Source organism: Lagopus muta, chromosome 1 (assembly GCF_023343835.1).
Source record: "Lagopus muta isolate bLagMut1 chromosome 1, bLagMut1 primary, whole genome shotgun sequence".
In the NCBI taxonomy this organism is placed as follows: domain Eukaryota; kingdom Metazoa; phylum Chordata; class Aves; order Galliformes; family Phasianidae; genus Lagopus; species Lagopus muta.
The window spans coordinates 123,395,194-123,417,117 of record NC_064433.1 but is presented as its reverse complement, the minus strand read 5'-3'; the positions used below and the strand labels follow the sequence as shown (position 1 = coordinate 123,417,117).

At 40.8% G+C, this 21,924-nt stretch overlaps 1 protein-coding gene across 6 annotated transcripts in view; it reads right to left on the bottom strand.

The window, feature by feature from the left end:
* ARHGAP6 (Rho GTPase activating protein 6) overlaps positions 1 to 21,924 on the bottom strand; it is a 302,474-nt gene that overhangs the window by 62,905 nt on the left and 217,645 nt on the right. The window contains exon 1 of one of the 6 annotated variants that reach the window (XM_048931298.1): positions 2,261 to 2,675. The exons of the other annotated variants lie outside the window; for them this stretch is intronic. The gene's annotated coding sequence lies outside the window, so the exon portion shown is untranslated. Of the gene's footprint in view, positions 1 to 2,260; positions 2,676 to 21,924 lie in introns of those variants that run through there. 6 annotated transcript variants of the gene reach the window in all.

Below are 21,924 nucleotides of genomic sequence, written 5' to 3'. Positions count from 1 at the left end.
ATATTTGCCTTGAGAAGCACAAGAGTGAGAGCACTCGGTTATTAAGCTACAACAGAGAGGTATCGGGAACAAAGGCTTTACCAACTGGATTAGAGTACAAGCTGGATCCTGGCTTCACCCTTACCCCATCCCTCATCAGGAAGCTGCTGAGTGCTCAGCATCCGCTCCCACTTCCATAAGTACCCATGATAGAGGCTGCTATGTCCCTCTAGAGTGATTTGCTAAGCACAGTGAGTGAACAGATGGCTCTCAAAGTTATCATGGGGATACCCAGCAGGACCTGCCCTCAACACGCATTGCTGCTCACAGAGAAAATGTTATTTCACTGAAGTCTGTCTCCATGTGCAAGCGAACTACCCACTTCCAGTTCAAAAATGGATCAGGTTATTTAGGTTATTATGGCACAACTAGCTACTGCGCCGGCTTCCAATCCATGCTGAAATAGAAGTGTTGTATGATCCCTCCTTTTAAATAAGTTTTCTTTGAGTCATGAGTTTTGAGTTTGTGTTATTAACACCACTTCAGGTGCTAGTGACGCAGTATGTGCATGTCTTCGTGGCAAGGATAGGCACATTTCAAACATGTAGAAAGTAAGATGGGGTGGCTTTGCTCATTTGCTTTATAATCACTCTACACTTTCACAATGTTTACACATGCAAACCCTACCCTGTCCTACATACCCACACTGGGCACCCTGGCAGAGATCTGCACCAGCATGTCAGCTAAGATGCTCTGGCAACCTATACCTGTTTAATTGGCATTGTGTTTGGTTGTTTGGTTGTTTTTAATAGATGAGATATCAAATTCCCACCCTGATCGACAGCTGTTCTGGTGTTCCTATTGCCTTCTTGAAGACTCTGCACAGACAATTCTCTATGGAAAAACTCAGGAAGTACAGAAAATTCAGAAAGTCTAATAATTTGGAAAGTATTGTGAGTACAAAGAGTTGGATTTGTGTTCACTAGCACTGTCATTGATTTTAATTAGTGTCATTACTTTTCCTCTGTTTTCTGTGTATTGAAACAGTGCACGTGCTCTTCCTGCAATGCACAGCCAAGGTCACTACCTCAGCTTTTCAAGAAGCACTGCTGCATCATTTCTTACAAAAAAAGCACCACAGCTGCACGTACGCATCTGCTTGATATGCTAATAAATTAAATATCATACAGGAGTCTGAAATGTTGAACTGGAACTATACAAACTACTCTGAGTGAAGATATAGCTACAAATCAGATTGATGGATCAGTGTATATACCTGGAAAAACAACTGAAAAGCACATAGATGCTTTAATATCTATGGAGGTGGAGGCTTGTAAAATAACGGACTTGCAAAGCAAGAAATGTAAAATGGATCCACACAGATAAAGCCACTGTGGTGCAACATCAATTCTCAGAAAGGTGCATTTTGTAAACTGCCCCTCTGGCTTGAGGTACCCCAAGTTCATAATGTGTGCCTGCCAAAGACTCTGCAATTTCTGTCTTTGTTTTTAGGCAGCACATTTATTTTGGACACAGAGAGGGAAAAATAGCCCATAAAGTTCCCACTGTTATGAAAAACAGAAACAATTGCTAGAGTTACAAGCTCCTCACGGACTGAGCCAGAAGATGAACTGCTCTTATTCTTCACTCAGTTAAGCACAGCTACCAAAACTTAGAAATCCAGCAACACCGCAGTCAAGTCCATAAAACCCGATGCTTACAGAAACTGTTATTTGTCAAACTGAACCTAGCTGTAACTGAACAGCAGCTGTAACTGTCAACCCATTAGTTTTTGAGAAGCCTTTCTCCCCAGTATGTTTTCTTGCAGCTGCCTGGGTTACAGCCTTCGCAGAGGCAGAATATGGAGCACAATAAACATAGCAAGCATCATGGACTTCAAAGCAAGGCAGCACTTGATGAAAACAGTCGAATACAAATCTGCCTAATTATGCAGTTTGTTTTGAAGAGTAATGTCACTCCTCCTTCCATGGTTTCATTCCTCTCAGTCTAACTATGAAAACACGCAAGGTAATGAAATTAGTCTCCAACAGTGTCTGAGGGTTCTCCATGTGCTGATGTAGCTCCAGAGCCTGGCAAATGGTAGGCAATGCCAGTCTTTTCCTCAGAGGCAAAGCTGTCCTATTTTCTTCAAACTAAACTAAAGCACAAAATAAATGAATAAATAAATAAACAGAAATTGCTATGAATATCACATTCAGCAGATGTTCTCTATTCCACTTACCTCTACCACATCATATTTAAAATTATTCAGTTTTCTTACCCATTAACTAAGTTCTCTTCTGTCTTCAGCGTCCTTCAGTACTTGATCAAACCAGATCTGAATTACGAGGTTGACTCCAACTATGACTTTTTGCAAAATAAGCTTAAGGTAAAAACAATGTAGTTGTCCCAAAACTGTGCACTGAGTGTCCAAGAAAGAACCCAGCTGAAGCAGCTATGACTCCTCAAATACCTTTGTTCACCAGAGGCTCATACAGCCATGAATCTTAGGGGGAAAACTGGATCTCTGTTTTCTCTGTGTGGAAGAAAGCTGGGAGTCCAGCACAGCTGAGAGCTGTGTCACACAGCGCCTGTGCATCAGAGGCAGGAAAGCTGCAACTGACTTCCCCACTTCTTATTTCAGAGAAAACATTTTGAGCAAGTATGAGGAGTGGTTAGGAAGGGGCATGTCTCCCCTCAAAAATCCCTCTTCCACATGGCTGTACAAACTCAAAACTGATTATAACTGCGCAAGCTTTCCCTATTAGGAATAGCTGAAAGAATGCTGGAAGCAGCTGCTGCTATTCCTTGGAGCACAGCGAACTGCACTTGGTGTTTTCTGTCTGACCTTCTCATACAGCCAGTTTGCAGCTTTTTTAAACACCTTTAAAAACTTTCTGCTCAACCGAGCAAACCGGCTATATTTATAACACCACGTTGACAAGAGCGATGCAGAGGCTATTTTACACAATTTGCTAGGAAAAAAAAAAAACCTTGATGAAGGCACTGCTTCATAAATAATGTCTGTCACGTTCACAGTCCGCATATACAACGCTGTCATCTACAGTGCGTGGGCTGGAAGCGTAGGCAATTTATGAAAAACAAACACTGAATCACCAATGACTTCAACTGCAGTTCCGCACTACCTGGCTTTTCACCAAATAAGCATGCAGAGTGACAGGACTGTTTCTCAGTCCATACAACCTGGGACTCCATCGGACTGCTTACTGAAGAGAAGCCACAGGTGATGGGGAGGAAGAGCATGTGATGTTTTCCCCATCAATCTACCCACATGCTTTGTTTACTGCTACATCTGGGTGGGCTGAGCAGCCATGATCTGCCCAAGTGAGGAAGCCAGCACCTAGAAGTATGTGCTGGACATATCTGGCAGCCACCAGTACTGCCTGCAACCACCACATGCGCGCATCACACATCTCTAATATCAAAGCCTTACCCAAAGCCCACAGAAGTCAAAGCACACACCTCAGCACTTTCAGTGCCTCTTAGTTTAGACATCCTCAAACCGCGTAGCTCCTCAGCTTCATTTCCAGTCTTTCTATTCTACCTGTGGCAGAGTGGTGCTAAGCACAGCCAGGGAGTCACCACGGAGCAAGGCACCATATAAGACTTCCAAAGAAAAGCTGTCCTACTGAATAATCTTCTCAAGCACTGTCATGGTTGTGCTTACATCTTAACACAAACCAAGGACATTGAAGCTAAATTTATCTCTCCTCTTCAAAATGCTGTAGCCAGAGATCAGCCTCCTGCTGGTCATCTCAAAATTATGCTGTACATTTGTGCCACTTGACATCTTTCTTCAAAACCAAATTTCTTCAGCCCTTATGTCCTGTGTTATTATTCTTTGAATTTCCCCTAGCAAAAAGAAAAATTGTTATTTGCATAACTAGAAATGGAGATATACTCATTCAGAAACTCACTCAAGCAAAGAAGGCAGGAACTGCCACTTTCATGCTCTGCAAATAAGCAATCTAAAAACCCCCAACATTTTCTGATGGTCTGCAGAAAGACAAAATAAAGTGGGAGTGAAGAATCCAGTTAGGTCGCCCCCCTTGTATTTCTGACACTCCAGACAAGGTTATGTTCCTTTAACTCCGTTAAAATACCTATTGGTTAATATTAATTGCAACAATGCATTGACAGCAAGGGCTTCCTGCTCAGAAACAGAGGAGTCCAATGATATATGTTGAATTGTGCTGTAAATCAGGCTTCTTCAGATTATTCAGTCACTAATAATGTTCTTTCTTTCATGTTGTTTCCTTTTTGGCACACAGATTACACCATTTTTTACATCATCAATACATTTGTATTAGCTACCAGAGTACCTGAGCGATTATTATTTTTTTTCCATTTCAAAATACTCTTTTCAATAATATACAGCTTTCTATTAAAAAAAATAAAAATTAAAAAAAATAGCTACTCAGGATGAAATGTAATGTTATAAATACAGAATGTTCACAGTATATGGAGAGGATATATATAATATAACTGGTCATCAAAAATTGAAGAAAATAAAGTTATTTTGTTTACTTTGGATGGACTTCTTCATCAAATTAATTTCTTCTCAAAAATATTCTTCTTAAAACTTAAAACTGACCCGTGGTAAACTACCATTGAGAAATCAATCAACTGATTCTGATACAGTAAATTCAACATTCACGGATAGGCTGTAAGTAACTTTTAATGCGCTCCTTAATTATGCAAAATTCCAAGGAACCTACACCCCTCTGGGGTAAGCTTAGGAGAACTAAATTAGCAGGCAGCCGAGAATTCCTTGGCTGATCTCTTGTTACACAGTGACCAATGCTGGCCACTAACATCTCATGGGACCTTCAAAAATAGCTTCAGAAATATAATTGACCAATTTTTTTTTTTTTTTTAAGTGGAAAATAAGGCTTCTGTCTTAAGAAAACAGTCACGAAGAATACGTTTTCTGTGGAAAAGCTGATGGCTTGGTGAAGAAGTTCAAAGAAGTTTGCAGCTAAGAAAGATGTTTTCACTCAAAAACCCGCTGGTGTTTCTCAAGGGAGCTGCAATTCCAGTGCTTTGCATGCTCTGCTACCTTTCCCGCCCTGAGCAGGGTTCTCATGACAGACCCCTTTCCTCAACTCAGATGACAGCACTGTACTGCCAGAGATGAATGTCCCTTACAGCTCATCACATAATACCTGGGATATCAATAACATGCAGTATAGCATCCAGGAGACTCAGCAGTGCTATTTTAAATAAAAACGCTCTCTATCTTTGTATTTTCAAAGCAATCAAAAAATGCTTTGCCAGTCTTTCTCGGATTCCTTTGAGCCCCAGAAGTAAACTGGGCATTCACAGCCAAGCAGGTGAGATGCACTAAGCTCTGGTGACACAGTTCATTCAAAAAGAAAAGTAAGTACCAGAAGTACAACAACCTGACTTAGCTTCATGCTTGATGTGTTCCTAAGATCTGTGAAAACATAGCAGTAGCAAGGCGCATATGCAAACAAGGCACTTATAATTATATCCGAACCGTCTGGTCCGGCAGCCACAAAACAGCCCATATGCTCCAGAGACTGTCTGCATGTATCCCACAGGCTCTAAAATGCAAAAAGCAAGACAAATCAATTAACATATTAACTCATTTGTTTTGTTTTTTTTTTTATCTCATGCTTTTAAGTGCCATTACAGGAACTGATGTCTCCAAAAGAGATAACATGAGTGCTCTGACAAGTCATATTAGAATCTAATAAAAACCCACATCGTGAGATAAATTAAGAGAGAACTTGAAGCAGCGCCTCTGTTTCTAGAAAAAGCAAGCATTGTGAGGAGCTGCAGGGACCCTGGTAAACTGATGGAGAGGGGGAAGACAAGCACTCCTGACCTCAAAGGAACTGAAGTGGGGTTTGGTCATACATCTCTGAGCAACACATGAGGAACGCACTCCCTTTTATCTCTGTTTCAGACTTCTGAAGCCGGTCAAACATACTCTGAGTATGAAAAACTCACTGCACAACTCTGCTTTTATATAAGCTGTATAACGTCTTTTCCCTCGATAGAGGTCTAACAACCCGCATGCTGTGAGCAGCAGCGGTTGGGCAGAGGGGCAGTTGCAGGCTGCTCGTGGTTGAATTGCAAGGGAAACTCCCTTCTTTGGGCATGTTTACATCTCCCGTTGGCAAAAGCAGCACATACACAGGACTATGGATTCAAACCACGTTTTGGAAAATGACACACTAAGTCTCGAAAGAGCGCTCGGTGAGAAGAGGGCAAGGCAAGGGCCTCACCACAGGAAAAGTCTCCAGGGAGGCTGTCAGCAGCTGCCATGCACCAAACCACACCAACACGGACACAGCCCCAAAGTCTGCTTCTGAAATCAGCGCATCATGAAGCTTATAGCGAAGGACCCGGTCCTCAAGCTCTGAAAAGGCAGGTCTCCATCTACAGTCTCCAAATGAAAGACAAACAAGCTCGGAGGCAGACTGAAGGCCTATTTTCAGATGAATGAACAACACGAAACATTTCCAATATCTCTCCTTACCCACTCTCCTCATAAGCTTTTGGTGAGGACTGCCAAGCGCTCTCTGTTCCTATTTAAATTTTTTTAATGGCAATCTAACAGACGTCTCCAACCCAATTATTTTAATCTGCCCACGTTGAGTGACCACAGCAGCTGTTCATTTCCTCTTATCAACCTTATTAATCCTGTAATTTAAATACACATTAGTCAGTTGAAGGATCCACACAAACCTCTTTCAGGTTTTACTTTTCATTATAGAGTGAGCAAAGTGCTTTAAAAAAAAATGAAGGAACTATCAGTTTGGGTTGAAGAGACAGGATGAGGTTCCTGCTAAAAAAGGCATGCAAACACAGGAAGTTAAAGAGCTTTCACTGCAATATCCTTGTAAAATCAACAACTGCATGAAAAATTAGATTTGTTGCTGGGTCCCACATTATTGCAATACAAAGAGCTCCTCATCCTACATACACAGAGCAGCACAGCATATTGCTTTGGCACTTTTATCACACTACACTAACATCAAAATATCAGCATTTCAGCCTACTGTCAGATTTCCGTTATGATACAGGCAAAATTCATCTTGAGGTTTACAAAAGCTAAAACGTTCTTATCTGAATTATGCCCACTAGTAAACCAAAGAATATTTTACACACCTCATTAATAAGTTTTATTCAAGGGAAACTCAAGCCATAAGCCTGCATTTTAAAATACAAAGATTATAGAACTTTCTACACTTCAATATCACTGCAAGGAGCTCCTAACGGGCTGCAAATGAATTTTAGTTGATTGTTTTAGATGTACTCTTTTTTTCCTGAATACCCAGGGATCAGCTATCAGAGATGGGGGATGCTGCAGTAGGATAATTTCCATCAACTGAAGTTGTGGCTATTTGTTCAGAACCAGAGGAGAGCAGAAAAAAAACACAATATAAATAAAGCCTTTAAAGACTTTACTCAGATCTGAAGAATTCAACAGCTGCATCCCATTCAAGAAATGGAACAGAATAAATATCCTCAGCTATGAGAGCTACTTTTAAGGGGCCAGGCTGAAAATTCAGTACATTTCTAAAAGAAGACATTGATTTTAAATGCATCTATAATGCTATCACTTTTAACAATACTTTTACAAGTCAGCTTTATGACACTTGGTATTTTCCTTAAGAGTTTTATCTCCAGGAGATAAGTTAGTGCAGGTGAATCTCAGTATTCAAGAAACACGTGAAGCTCCAGCCTTCATAAGCATGCAAGCATACGAGCATATTTTGCACACTTTTGCCTTATTAATGCTTTCCAATACAGCTCTGGATCATGTGAAACCTTGCAGGAGTGATACAGTGAGTAAGATGCATGACCCTGGCTTAAGAAATTATAATCCCTATATATAAGATATGCATTGATAAAGAGGGATACCAACACCCAATTATGCTCGTAGATGGATACTGAGAAAATAAAGAAGCATACATTAAATGTAAATTTGTTTATTATTCCACAGAAGGTTATTTTCATTAAACTTCTCCATTCAAATCTTGCACTGAATAAACATCAAACAGAAACTCCTAAGGCTTTTCCTCATGACTTCTCCCACAGCACAAAAGTAATGAATGCTAAAAACTCTGTTAAGACTTTTATCACTATTACCCATACACAGTCCATTATATAATGGATTAGTTTATCCTTGAAGAATTGCATAGACTTTGTGATGTTTTCCCCTTTTCATTCAGTGGAATAACTACAGTCACCTAAGTGTTTCAGATGCTGACAGCTTAGCTCAGAGGGAGATCACACCCACTGTGGGACTCCTGTCAAAGTACAGGCATCTATATCTAACCTAGGCACTGTAATTACTACATCCAACCAGTGGTGAGGAACAGCAGCTTGTAGGGAATCAATCTCACCTGTTTGGTTTACGGAGATAAGAATGAAACTCCAGAAATGCCTTCCTACACCCCACTCACTCACAATCTGTGGTCAGCACAGAGGTTTACATCTACAGTGTGTCTCAATTGTAGATGCAGAGTGACACAAGACAAATTCCACCTTAAAATGCCTCTTGCCTCGGTTGTCAAGTGCTGATGCTTTCCTCTGAGCTCTAACCTTTTCCAGCCAGGCAGCAGGAAGGTGGTGAACACACTTACCAGCAGCCATCTCCACAGCTGCCTGATGAAACAACAGGTTTTTTGGCATGCTCGTCAGCACATTTTCCAAGGCAGAGTGTTTGCTCAGCTGCAGTCCCTTCTCTGATCCCTAAACCAAGTGGCTCCAGCCTGGTCAGGCCATCAGCATCTCCACTGCACCAAGCCCTTCTTGCAGAGCCCAGCCTGCCTCTCAAATGAAGCAGCAGAAAGTGGCTCAAGGTCATTCTTCATTTTAGGAACTTCATACCCAGCAGTAAAAATGTCAGCTGTGGGTGAACCTGCCTTTGCTCAGTTCATTGCCTGCTCTAATTCCCTTCAGTCCAATTGCCATTTATAGCAGCGGAGCTGGGTGGAGCTGCTGAGTCCATCCCTGGGAAGAAGGAGATCACAGACCATATCCTTCAACTGCTGCAACAATATTTTCCCCTGGGAACTGGGCACACATTGCGCTGTTACAAAATAAACTGCACTTGGTCTCAATTTTTAATTATACTACTACTGTTTTTCATCGAATTTGGTGCCAAACTCTACAGGAAGAGTTTCCAGCACTACAAAAATTTACCTTGAAAACTGTCCCAGTGAGTACTGTTAGGATGTGAACTGTCAGAAAAAAATGATGAATTGCAGATTTGCAGTAACTTCACTGAAAGTAAGATCATGCTCTTTTTCTTCAGCAGTGCAGAGCATAAAATGCTGAATGCCGCAATTAAATAGTCATCAAAGTTAATGTGTTAAACTTCCACTTGTGATATATTATGTTGTTATATAGCTAATAATGAGGAATAGAAACTCATAAAAGCTAGTAATAGATTAAAGCTTTCCTGGCTTTTACCATCCTCTCACAAAAAAAAAAAAAAATTCACAGCCAAAAACATGAAAAGAACCAGAGATCTTTTTAATTCCCTTAGGGACTTTGTTATTGCCAGCCCATTCTATACAGAAGGTATTCAGGTTACAGCAGGCTATACTGAGAAGCATGAAATGCAGAAATGCAAAGAACATCCATAGGTTGTAATGATATAGGTAACACCATCTTCCTCCCACGCCTCTTCCAAAATTCTAAAGCTGTCTTCTATACGAAAGCAGAACAGAAGACAATAGTACAAATACCATCCACAGTTCACATTTGAAAGAGCATGCTATTTAAAAACAAACTCCCAAACTGCTCCTTCCAAAAGCAAGCTACATTTTTTTTTTCTGCTAGTTAATAATTACAGAAGAATTTTCTCAAGTTTATTGATGGTGGGAAAAGAAGTACAGTTAAAGCATTATTTTCTTGTAGAGAACTGAAATAATACTTTTTCCAGATTTCCACAGAGATGTTCAGTGGAAAAATGCCCAGTATCCTAAAACACTTCTCTCTGGAAATGAATTTCACTCTTTCCTTCCCTTATAGTCTTTTATGTACAAGCAGAAAAGCACACAATAGAACAATATGCAGTCTTTAAAAGCACATTAAAACAGGAATTTGTATGTCTCCAGTGTCTTTCAGGAGAAAGTGTATACAATACTCCAAACTAATAAAGAGCTGCTACCAGCCTAGAAAGTCTTTTTTTTTTTTTTTAAATATTGCTTTTTAGCGTTGCTCCAAATGAGGATCAACAAGTTCTGCTTGGATTATCTGTTTCATACAAATAGTTGCATAATGAAAAGAAAACTCCTGTACACAAGGTCTAAGCTCTAAGTCAAAGTACTCAGATGCCAACTACTGATAAATTAGAGTGTATCTTTGTGTCTCAGGTTCAAATCTTCTGATAAGTAGAAAATAACTCAAGGATCCATACATCATGCGTCCCATTAAAGACATCTTTACAAAAGATACCTACTTGTTTTTTCACTGTACCGTGGTCAAGAGGGTAAGGAGTATTTCAGACTGTTCACGATAAATAGTTCTTAAAACTTTACGTTACCCAGACAAAAACTTTCTGAGAAGTCCAGGAGAGAGAGGGCAAGAGGGGGCAGAAAGAAGAGGAAAGGAGAGGGAATAGGCACTGGCCCAGCTCATTTATCTTACCAGAGAAAAGAAGTAGGACACGTTCCAGATTAACTAACAACTTCAACCACATCATCTCACACTACTGATTTAACTTTACATCGCTTCTTGCGACCTGACCAAACACTTAATAAACGCTGCTGCACTCAGCAATGAAGGGAGCATCCCACCATGCTGCCCCTTTAACAGACTGGCAACACAAAGACACAAACAGCTCTGACTGAGAGTGGAGATCCGACAAAGGTTGTATTTCCAGCCAAAGCCCTAGTGCAGAGGAATGCGTTTTCCCTTAAAGGAACAGCGGATTCCCATGCACTGCTCCACTCAGCTAGCAGCATCCAGCTGTCATGACTGGGGCTGGCTGGGCCTCGCAGAAATGCTCACTGCAACACGGGTACTGAGGGACGTGTTAAATAGAGGTGAGACATCTGGTCTTAGCATAAAAGAAGTCCCTACAGCCATTTTGACTGCTTGAGTTTGTTAAAATACAGGCTCTGCATACTGGCAGGCTCGCCTGCCTTCACGACCTTAAGAGTTAATTTAGCTCTATGACAATATTTCATGTTCACTGGGGAACGTGCAGCGCAGGAACTGTGGGAATAAATAAATGACTCAATTTGGTTTGCCTCTGAACAAGCCTCACATTTTTCATTTCCCTCATTGATGCTCTCCATAATCAGGTCTAGGAACGCACCGAGGGGAAAGGAAGTGAAAGTAAGTGGAAGAAAAGGAGGTTATCGGAAGTAGTCAGTGTGGATTAATGTAGGGGAAATCATGCTTGACCAATCTTGTAGCTTTCTGTGAAGTCATAACTGTAGATGGGGACAGAGCAGTGGATGTTGTGTACCTTGACATCAGCAAGGCTTTTGACACTTTCTCCCATAACATCCTCATAGGTAAGCTTGGGAGAGTGGACAGTGAGGTGGATAAAGAATTGGTTGACTGGCAGAGTTCAGAGGGTTGTGATCAGTGGTGCAGTGTCTGCTTGAAGGCCTGTAACTGGTGGTGTTCTCCAGGGGTAGGCATTGAGGCCAAACTTGTTCAACATCTTCATCAATGACCTAGATGAGGGATAGAGTGAACCCTCAGCAAGTTTGCTGATGACATGAAGCCAGGAGGAGTGACCGATACACTAGAAGATGTCCTGCGATTCAGCAACAAGCTGGACAAGCTGTGGAGTTGAGCAGAGAGGAACCTAATAAGGTTCAACAAGGACAAGTGCTGAGTCCTATACCTGGGGAGGAATAACCACACACATCAGTACAAGTTAGGGGCTGATCTGCTGGAAAGGAACTCTGTGGAGAAGGACCTGGGTGCTGGTGGACAACAGGGTGACCATGAGTCAGCAGTGTGCCCCTACACCCAAGAAGGTCAATGGTATCCTGGGGTACATTAAATAGAGAACGGCCAGCAGGGCAAGGGAGGAGATCCTCCGCCTCTGCTCTGACCTGGTGACGCCACATCTGCAGCACTGCGTCCAGTTCTGGGCTCCTCAGTTCAAGAAAGAACTTCTGGAGAGAGCCCAACACAGGGCTACAGAGATGACTGGGGGCCTGGAGCATTTCCTATATGAGGACAGACTGAGAAACCTGAGACTGTTCAGCCTGGAAACGAGAAGACCAAGATGGGATCTTATCAATGCTTACAAATATCTAAAGGGCAGGACTCAAGTGGATGGGACCAGGTTCTTTTCAGCAGTGCCCAGTGACAGAACAAGGAGCAACAGGCACAAACTGGAACACAGAAAGTTCCATACATACATGAAGAAAAATGTATTTACTGTGAGAGTAACAGAGCACTGAACAGACTGCCGAATATGTTGCAGAGACTCATTTTTTGGAGATACTCACCCCCCCTCCCCCAGAGACTTTCCTGTGCAACCTACTGTAGAGAACCTGCTTTAGCAGAGGGTGAGACTAGATGATCTCCAGAGGTGCCTTCCAACCCCTGTCATCCTGTGATTCTGTAAAAAGCTGGGTGGGAACAATGTCCACCTCAGCTGCCATCACTTTCAGGTTTCTAACTATGCTCACAAACATCATGTATTGTCGTATTTTTCTCTAGTGCTTTTCTCTGGTCCTACAGCATTTTGGTAACTGCTTCCCCTTCTATCCCAAAAAACTCGCATGAACAGCAAACAACCATACAAAGGAAAATGAGATACTAAACACCTATGAGAATCAGAAATAAAAATAACAAACAGAGAGAAGAAGTAGAAAAGGACATTCACTCATCTTCTGTTTAACACCCTTCTGCACCACAGCATGCATAGTCTGACTACAAAGGTAACTGTGCACCTACATGCTGCTGATCCCTTTCCAACCAGGCACCAGATTGCTTGTGACTGCTCTAGCAAATGGCTGCCCAGGCTGAAACCCCCAGGCACGACTGTCCTAGCAGTAATCAGTCACAGACAACCTCTCTGCTCTATAATGCAGCCCTAGAGCAGCCAAACAGACTTGCTTGAGAGAACAGCATAGATTGCTTTTGCAACTCCCTCAAATAGAAAAAAAACATATTCTCTGCCCTTACTAACACAAGCAGCACAAAAAGTTTTCAATAGCCTCTGATCTGCGTACCTACAGCTGCATGGGCTTGCAATATACTAGCATAAATTAACAAAATTGTGCATGAAATAATTACTGAAACAGTAAAATTATGACCAGATGCTTGAAAGGTCAGCTTGCAGTATGCTGATGTTGAAAACATTATTAATCAGAATGTTACTAAAGGTTTATACTTAAACACCTTGTTTTGTTATTTAGGACCCACAATTTGAATTTTTTGAAATTTTTGAATTGAAAAAATAACACAAAGTGCTTGTTTCCTACTGACCTTACCACCAAATTTGGACTCACTCCTATTTGCTCATTACAGATTGAATTCAATAGGGCTGTTAAATCACTCAGTATTTGTTCCCATTTAAACACAGCCAGGATCTGCTCCTTCACTCTCAGTTGCACTGCAGACCCTCCCTTCTATATAACTACGTACCTTCTGTACAAAAGACAGACTCCAGAAAGCAGACATCTACCTGGCCAATAACATTTTATTATAACCTAAATCCAAGAACAGATAATTTATTGGTTTTCTGGACAGCCACCACAGATATTCAAACTCCACAAGCCAAAAAACATTCATCTGAGCTATCGTGTGGATTTATACTGTGTTGGACCTAGATCTGCTCTCTAAATCCTGGACACTCTGTCCCAGTAAAACAACCCAGCAGCAACCACTGTGACACACAAATACAGTGAGGCTCTGAAGAAGCTACATCTTCCCCCTCTGCAATTTTTCCCAGTGGAAATGTCAAAGTAAAATTTTGAAACAAGTATCTGTGTGTTTGCAATGCAGCAGCAGTTTCAACAAAAAATCTCCTTTGTTTAGAACTCTGCATTATCAAAATAGCATTAAGAGAATGAGACTACATACTTGTTATAGGTTGAAAAGTAGGAAAGGCTATAATAAGGATGGAGATCTTGTAACTTCCCCCTGTTCACACCCAACCTGCATTATGCTATGACCCGTTGTGAGCTTGGGGACAACCCACAAAGTTCCCAGTGCACAGTGTTTATCCATTAGCAAACTAAACTAACTAAATGAAATAATAACAAAAAGAAACTACTGAAAGACAGTGTAAGAAGTTACTACCTGTTATAACCTGCCACATCTTTAACAGATTTCCATAGAAAGGTGGCAACCATACCTGAGCACAAAGAGCGATGTAGGGTGAAGCTCTACAGTCTCCTTTCTACAAGATGGGTACCAAGAGGCTAGCAGCTAACCTCACCTTGCCAGCACCCCTCTAATAATGAACATCCCTGCTGTTCTCATAAGTGTGGCTCTGTTCATGTACACAAATGAAGGATGATTGTATTTTACAAATAATTTCCCATGTATGACCACTGGGGCTGTTCCTTCACTTTGAGGGATGCAGCCCAGCCCTGGCCTCACCAAGGATCACTGCTGCAGGGTCTGCCCAAGGCTCCCATCCTGCCTAAGCCTGGCAGCTGAGGAGTCATCTCGGTGACTAAATCTGCTAGCTTATGAATGTGATAGACATTTTGATTAATGTATTTATAAAACATCCTGTCACTTGAAAAGCAATGTGTGTTCAGCTACCTTTGCCCAACTGATCTGCTGGAATTTCAGCAGCCCTGAGATACTCCGGAGATTATGGCTGCTAGTGAGCACAGGCTCTCCAGTCGCAGGGCACTCTTGCTCAGACTCTCTTGCTCAGACATTTAATTTCACTTCAGGATGGAGAAAACCACATGCCCAGAATGTTAATCCAGCACATGAGGATGCTCCCTGACATGGTTTAATTTCTCTGTGCAGGAAAGGAAGGCACACCCACAGTCATGACATTTATACATCTCAAAGAATGTGACTCATGCCTTGCAATATGCCATAAATAAGAAGGACATGAAGCTGTACTGTCAGGACTAAAGCAAGGAGAAAGAAAAATATCTTTTTTGCTTTCCTTTTGCTTCCAGGGTTGTGTTAGACCTGTGTTGCTTCTTGACCTTGGGAGTCCAAATAAAGAATAAGATGTTCTTGTGTATGACTGATCATGTCAATTCTTCACACTCATACAAAAATGTATTACATTTTGTGCTTTATTTTTGCTGCCCAAGCTATGCAAAATATTTCTAGAAGAGCAACACTGCGTTAACAAAGAAAGCTGAAGTTAATCAAAATTACTTAAAAATGTGGTAAGTACTTCCTTCACCTGCTTTCCAACCCACACCACACCAAGTACAGGGGACTTGATATCTAAGCAGTTGCATGCAAGATTATGTGTGCTGTCTGATGACAGCCAAAGTAGTAAATCTCTGAAAATACACAGGATATCTTTTCTATAGCCACTCTTGTATACTCAGCTTTCAACAAATTCCACTGGCAGTCCTTAGCTCGGCAAGAGCATGGTAGCAATGCTTTCTCCTTGTCAAACATACTAAATCAGATTTTTCAGTTCAGCATACATATGTACTTTTTTTTTTTTTTTTTCCCCAAATCTCACAAAATCTTTGAGTGGAATTACATTGCTATCACTTTTTTCTTTTTTTTTTTTCTGTAATTCTTCCATTCCACCACAGCTCACACAGGTTGGTTTTAACATTTTAAGTGGTGTGTGTGAACGAAAGTACTCAGACTGGACCTCCATATGGTCCTAGCGTATCTGTGGAAATATTAACAAATAGAAGCTATATGACCCTAAAGATTTGTTCCTGAAAGCACAGTATTCATGCATCAGGACATAGGACAGCAAGGTTCTTTCACATGATGGAAAGACATCCATTTTGGAGGTCATGCTGAAAAGCATACCAGTTGCCTGTAATGAAAGGAAGGATATCTTTGAAGTAGCTTGTGGACATGGGAAAGGAGATCCTGAACACAGACGAAGCAGCAGGAATACCCTACATGGCTTCCCTATATCCTGGTCCCCTGCTCTATACTGCACACCTGGCTGAAGGGCACACTGTCTCCCTTCTAGCACCAAGACCTTCTCTGCCAGTGAAATCAAGACAGAGTGGATGACAAGATAGAAGAGGTTAGCACACATCCATATCACATCAGGACAGCAGAAATATCACATCTGTCTGGTAAAACAAATAGCAAAATACTTCAGAAGTAAAAAGTTTTGAATCTGTATTCAAAACCCATAAAATTTTGTTCTCTTGTTTCTGAATATTATCAAATTTTACAGTTATCTTAAGCATTTTTTTTTCATGGACTGACATAGTGCTATTAGCATCAGACATGGTCTAAACTGTCTTATTGTAAGGCAAAATACCATATTTTTGAACTCATAACCGTGATGACAAGGATGATGGAAGACTTCAGGGCTTTATTTTTAAAAGCATGAAATCATGAAGCACAGGGAAATTAAAAGCCTTTCTGAATGTCACTCAGTGAGCAGGAATTCACCTGCTCATTCCTCTTTTTACTGAGGCGAGAGAAGAGGTTCCCCTTGCAGAGATCTGGGTGCTCCCTCTTTGGGTAAAGAGGCGGCAGTTCTGCTGTTGTTGAAAACTGTGTGCAAATAGATATTAGTCCCACTCCTCCAACACTGAATTTGGAATCTGAGAAATCTTGTCACTGAAAACCAACTGGATCTTAATGCATGAGAACAGGATAGGTTCTTGCTGTGGAAATATCAGCTCCTCCCTGATCTTAATTCTCCTCACAGCAACACACTGAAAGCATGACCTCTTTAACTCCAACAGGCACGTTTTTAGAAAATTCACCCCAGATAATACTTTAAGCAAGACAAATAAACCACACCATTGTAATCATAACTGATATGTGAATTATAAATTTGGCATAGGCTTCTGTACTGTGTGAACAAAGATTTCCATAAATTAGATAAAACTGCCAGGAAAAGCAGAAAAGAAAATGATAACTCTGGTGAGGGAGTGGTCTTCAAGGAATTTCTTAAGTAAATATTTTTATCAATTTTTTTTTTTTCCTTGAAAATCTCCTATGAGCATTTAAAAAAAAAACAACAAAACCACACAAAACATGGAGCAAAAATTCAACACATCAAGGAAGGATCATGCTCAGCTCTCAAATGTTTTTGCAGATTCTCCAGTTGCTAAAACCAACTGTTGTTTTTTTAAGGCTATGACTGCTCCCACATTCCTCTCAGATTCTACTTAAGCTGTGTTGTTGGCAAGTCTTGCTGCATTACTTTTAAATAACATTTAGCCCTTTCACTCTTTGTAGTTATGAACAGGATTTCGAAGTTAAAGAGAACTGCTCACAGAGGTTGCAGAAACAATGGAGGGTAATCAAAAGAGTACAAGGAAAGTCTCAAGATAAATTCCAAAATCCCAAGGAATTTTATCATTGATTTGCTGTTGCTACCACTTACCAATGACTGGTCAGACTTTCCAAATAGACAGCAGAAGGCTTGTCCTTGACATCTACAGATATTTTGAGTTCCAGATGCTAATAGGTGAGCACTGTTCTTTTCTGCTATAAAGCTAACACAAAGAAGTACTTTCTTCAGATACTGTAATTATAGAAAGACGAAGGCTCCTTATAGAAAGACAGACTCCTTATTGACTGCTTGCCTCCAAGGAGCATTATTTGCTATGCCAGTGAGTAATTACAGTCATGTTGCAACTTTAATAGTAATTTCAGTGCTCAGTTTTGCTAAACTTGACAGTGAACATTCTTTTCACTTTTCAATGGAGCATCAACAGAATCATACATATGCAGGACTATAAAGTGAAAGTTAGAAATGACAGAATGAATGCTCACTCAGCTGTGTACTGAATATACCCATGCTGTTTAACTTTTATTGCTCAGGACTCCTAAGGAATTCCTGATCTATGACACAGTGCTATGACTTGTGGAAGGACCTGTGGTACTGAGAGGCAGCCAGTGGGGACCCCTTCAACAGGAGCAAAACCCCAGGGCAGGGGAATTCAACAGCGATGTGCAGAGGAGAGCTAGGAAAGGGTCACTCATCTCAGTCTCAGAGCAGGCACGTGAGATTTGACAGCTCTGTGCAATTACCACTTTCAGAAGATTATTCTGCTTTCATGGATAGTGAAGGAGAAGATTAGCATTATATATGGACATTCACCCTCCTTAGACCTGAGATACTATTTGATGTGCCATGGAATGATAGGCTGGATGGAGTTGGCAGCCTCTCTTGGCCAAAGGGCTGCACTGCTTTTCCAAACTCTTCCAATCTTACTACTTAATCTTCACATAGGAATGAAGCAGAGATAGCAACACTGTTTTGACTGCTAGTCCTTCATGTAGAAATAAGCTCCTAATGAGTTCAGGCAAAAGGCAAATCTGCCACTCAGCAAAACATTGAAGTATGTGCTTAATTTAAGATGTATTGCTATCCATTGTGTGCAAGTATTTTGTTGAATCATAGATGTAGACTGGGTTTTGTACAGCCAAGCCTCAGCTATTCAGCAATCCATTCCGCCCACTCCAGGATCCTGGAGGGGAATGCTTTGACCTAAAGAGGTGCTGTCTCCTTATACTGACTACACAGAGGTATCAGACAATTGCTTTATATGTTTAACTTCTAGAAGAGAAAGCTCATGCTCAAAAAATCCTACCCATAATGTCTTACCAGCAACTGAGCAAGACAAATCTGCCACCACTATGTTCATTAAAAAAACCTCAAAGATCGTCAGCAACGTCCAGGCCAAGTGTTATGTTACTTCAGAGTAATTTTACTTCATTCCACCAATGTAAACAAAATACATATATATGCCAATTTTTTTTTTTTTCTAGCTACCCCTTCCCCCTTCTATCTAACACATCCTGGTTTCATCAACTTCAATTGAGGTAAAATGTTTCAATCTTTTTGACATCCTCTATGCCTTTAACATACCCAGTAGCAGGAAAAAAAAACCTGATTTATTCCTGAGTTGCATCAGTTTCAGCCAGCTTCCAGTGATGTAATACCAGAGCATGACAAAGTCTATCTGGCCCACCGCACCTTTGGATAGAGAGGATTCATTCCACAGGGGGTTCAACAGACAAACCTCAAACAACTGTAACGAATACTTTCAAGTACTATTCCTCTTTTATCAATCTAGAAAGTTGCTTTGAAGATGGACATTCATGCAGCAGATTAAATACTGGTTTTGCTATAATGCATGATAAAGAAATGTGCATAAAGATAGCAGGTGCTCATGCAATTGTATTCAAGCAACTCCAGAGTCATAAAAACCCAAGATATTCTTTAAATGAAAGGAAGAAAAACAGAAAACAAAAACCTTGCCCAGTTTTAGGATGAACTTTTTGCCCATCCTTAACCAGAAAGTTCAGAAGTGTTTGATATTTGGAAAAGAATATCTGCGTAAAAGAAAATTTCATCATTACTTGAAGAGAATCACAGATTTTGGAAACTATTGTATCTTTTTCCTGCTGTAGCTTTTTAGTTACTACGAAAATATTTCCCATTCCTCTAAGACCAGATGGCTTTAAGTTTTAACCTTGCAAACTGCAGCACAGCAGTTGCAACAGAACTGGAAAGAGAGGGTTTTATACTCAAGAAACTGAAATGTTTTGTTTCAGCTCATGTTGGGTCCACAGCAAAACTTCAAGATGTGTTAGAGCAGGAGATTTTGGGCTGGGAAAAGGAGAGTAAAAAATATTTGCCAGAATGTCACAGTTGAAAACTACTTTAGTTTCACTTACCAAATTCAGGACTATTCAAACTTTGTGATTTTGCGTCAGTGTTTCCATAGAGGTAACCTTAGACAAGGGCATCTAGACTCCTGACTTACCTAAAAGATATCTCAACAGACCCTGTGGTTTTATGATCCATATTTGTGATTTGCTGTAAATGAATCAAGACGTTGTGTTTTGGCCATACTGATGAGTGTGCTTTTATTAAATGATTTTACCTGAATTTTTCTGTCTTCTTGTACAGTTCTACGCTGTTCTGTATGCAAAGGACATGCGAAACCTCTAGAAAAATAATGCTATCACAGGAATTAGGACTGACTCACAATCTAACAGCACAATCAATGCAATACTGGGCTTTGCCATCTCTTCTTAGACAAGAAAATATGCCTATGTTAACATATCCATGTACTACCATTTTCTCCTTTTCTCCCCTTTGGAAGTACTAACACCTTTGAAAAGGCATCAGAGCATGACAACACCCCAGGTATCACATTTCAGTTTTCTTCAGCATTTCTCCTTACACCCAATCCTCAAACTTCCATCACTCAGAGACCAACATAGATAGATAATCACTGCCCATGACTATACAAGGAGAGCTGTATTACTCCTGCAATAGCGATTACATTTGTTATCCAAAAGCCAAGCATTGACAAGTGCTGCAACACAGCATCTGAAAAAGGAAACGCTCCAAGTACCGCCATGGGGACAGAAAGCAAAACAAACTCTTCTTTGCATGCCCCATATCTGGAAGAGGTACAAGGGAAGACAATTCATGAGAATACTCCGCATGGGCAGAAATGCACTGTACTGTAGTGGAGAGATACTGTGCCCATAAATGTCCCACACTGATAAGTATTATGCATATTCCCTCCTTTATGCTTCTATTATCCTTCCACTTGGGGAAGGAGGAAATAGAAAAGAAGAAGAATATGCTCTGCATTTTGGAGAATACAGTACTGTTCCTTTGCAGTTTGAAAAGATTCAGACCATCAAATGGCAGAAAAGACAAACTTTGGTCCAAGGGCTTTTATTGCATGATCTGGACAGTATAACACCAGCCATTCCTGAGTGCCTCTAGCTGCCAGCATATTATCTATTTAAATACAGGTAAGAACATAGCATAGTGGATGGCTTTCTCTTCCTCTTCAGTTCCCATCTCATGGTTATGATTAGACAGAAGCTGCCAAGAACCAACCACTGTTATTAGCAACGCAACATCCACAAATGGAGAGCATATTATCACCCCAGCACACTCCCTTGGTGGCACTCCAGCCCAGCTGATGTAAATTCCCAGGCTATTTACAGTTCTACCACTAGCGCAGCACCTACCAAGATTGCCGATGCCAGCTCAAACTACCCAACTGCAGGTGGGTCAACAACAAAACCTACTCAAGAAGCCTCAGCATCCTGTAATCCCAACCCACCATTGCAGCCCCAATGGCTGGGGAGTCCCCATAGGCACATGTGCCTCCTGTTAGGCGCTCCTCTGGAGCCAGGGAAGCCAGACAACAAAACAAAGGAAAACAGTAAGAAAGCTTTGGTTCTTCCCCCAGCTTAAGTCATTACAGACAATATGAGTCAATTTAATCAGTGCCTCTCTTCATGCAGTTACACCGTTCATGGGACAGAGTTGATGTGCATACATCTAGCTTCTGTCAGATTGGACCAGAAAGTGAGATGTTTAAACATCTTTGTAATTAAAAAAGGAAGATGACTATCAGATCAGATCTGTTACTGAAGATCTATCAAATCGATACAGTCTTGAATCTGTCCTGTTAAAACTTCACAAGGCTAGAATTTCAGAAGAAGAAATCTATTTAATCAACTGTGCAACGCTGCCCAAAGGGAAGCCTCAACTTTGCATGACCTCGTTTCCTGCAGGAAAATATAAACATACTAGCATCATGGTATTTGCAACAGATAGCATTAATAATATGGCCTTTATGTTTAAAAGAAACCAAACATGCAATATCCTATGTGCTTACTACATGTTTCAGAAGGCAACAAGACTATAACACCTTCTTGTAACAGTACACAAAGCTTCTAGAATTTTGCTATTTTTGTCCCCATTTAAGGCTCATTAATTCTTTTTCTTCAGAAAAAGAAGCAAATCTCATTCTTTCTGTATCTTAGAACTCA